Source organism: Anneissia japonica, unplaced genomic scaffold (genome assembly GCF_011630105.1).
Source record: "Anneissia japonica isolate Jap-2015-1 unplaced genomic scaffold, ASM1163010v1 scaffold18900_len76414_cov96, whole genome shotgun sequence".
Taxonomy (NCBI): domain Eukaryota; kingdom Metazoa; phylum Echinodermata; class Crinoidea; order Comatulida; family Comatulidae; genus Anneissia; species Anneissia japonica.
The window spans coordinates 59870-61458 of NW_022741836.1; the positions used below are offsets into that span (position 1 = coordinate 59870).

Below are 1589 nucleotides of genomic sequence, written 5' to 3' on the forward strand. Positions count from 1 at the left end.
CTATTGTACCAACGATGTTCTAATAATATATAGACAATGGGTCGTGCTCATATTATTTGTTATATTTTTATTATTCATTATTTTCACTTGATTCGCATAAATCATTTTGTTCGAAGAACATTTTATGCAGTTGTACTTCGCAGCACTTCACTTGCAATTTGCAATTTCTAGTTTTTATTATATTATAAACAAATTATATTATAAACAAATAATTAAATCAAGTTTAATACGTTCAATGAAAAAAAGAACAAAAAATGTTGGTACTCTTTTTCTAAATATTAATACTGTTGCATGTGTTATTGGTATTGAAAAAAAAACACAGCCTTGTGAAAGTAATTAAAAAAATAATGTCAGCGTCATTTGATGTATTTTTAAAATCGTAACATTTAAAACCCATTAATTACATTGGCCTGCTGTTTCGACTATACGTTTCCACACTACTGTATGCTACGTTCTGTACTGTACAGAAGAACGCTGTTTAAAAATTTTTTTTGAATATATAAGGCATGGAAAAAACTTTCTACCTGGCGCTTGAATCACCGAAATGCCTTCGTAGTCAAGTGGCTAAGACGTTCGCCCTGGATGCGAAAAATACCGGGTTCGAGTTGCGGTTGGAAGTATCTTATTCAAGATCCAGGAAGCTGAAAATTGTAGTCTAGTCACATGCGATATTAGCACCATAAAAATCAGATTCTACCTTACACTTGAACACCACAATTCCTTCTTAGTGATTCCAGTTGCTATGGCAGTCGCCCTGTATGCTAAAGGTTTCGAGTCCGAGTATTTTTTTTTCTTTCATTGTCAGATTCCTCTTTTGTTAAGTTTCAATTTATATTGTATTTTCCTACTTCCTGTGTTTTTGGTTATTCCATGCCTTAATTTAAAATCACTTTATATGCAAGTATCTCATTCAAGTTCAAACAGGCTGAAAATAATGCACAGAAGGGGCGTCTAGGCACGTGCGATATTAGCACTATATAAACATCGTGATGTCAGACACGATAAAAAAAAAAAAAAAATAAGAAAGCAGGTAAAATTCTACCTGGCACTTGAATGTGTTCGTGACCAAGTGGTAATGATGTTTGACGTGTATGCAAAAAATCCCAGATTCGAGTCCATGCCTTGGTTGAATATGAACAAAGAAGACTTCAAAAGCATAATATGTTGTAAATTTCAGGTTATTCCAAACGTTTTGCCGGTTAGGGCTTCATCAATGGACTAACATCGTATGTTACGGTCGAATGACTATGCATTGACTACTACTATTTGTCTTCATATCTATATGTAAATCTCAGTATATGAATGTGTGAGCGATATTCATTAATATGTGTGATCAGGTATATTCCTATATACCAGATACATAAACATATATAGGGTCTATATAGGGGTAATTTCGTCTGGCTTCAACAATAATTAATAAAGTGGTTGCTTTTTCAAGATAAGCCAATTATATTTCAATTTATTCAAAATTGCCTCCAAAAAATGAAGGGTATAAAAAAGCAAACCAAAATATTAAAGCACATTAAAATACATAAAATCATGTGCTTAGGAATGAGTAATTGATAGTAACAAGAATAATTATTCAATAT

At 32.2% G+C, this 1589-nt stretch overlaps 1 long non-coding RNA gene across 1 annotated transcript in view; it reads right to left on the reverse strand.

Annotated features, from left to right (window-relative positions):
* Window positions 1-684, reverse strand: part of LOC117118924 — a 6178-nt gene extending 5494 nt beyond the window's left edge. The window contains exon 1 of the long non-coding RNA XR_004447111.1: window positions 525-684. This is a non-coding gene — a long non-coding RNA (uncharacterized LOC117118924). The remainder of the gene's footprint in view (window positions 1-524) is intronic.
* Window positions 685-1589: the final 905 nt, after the last annotated feature.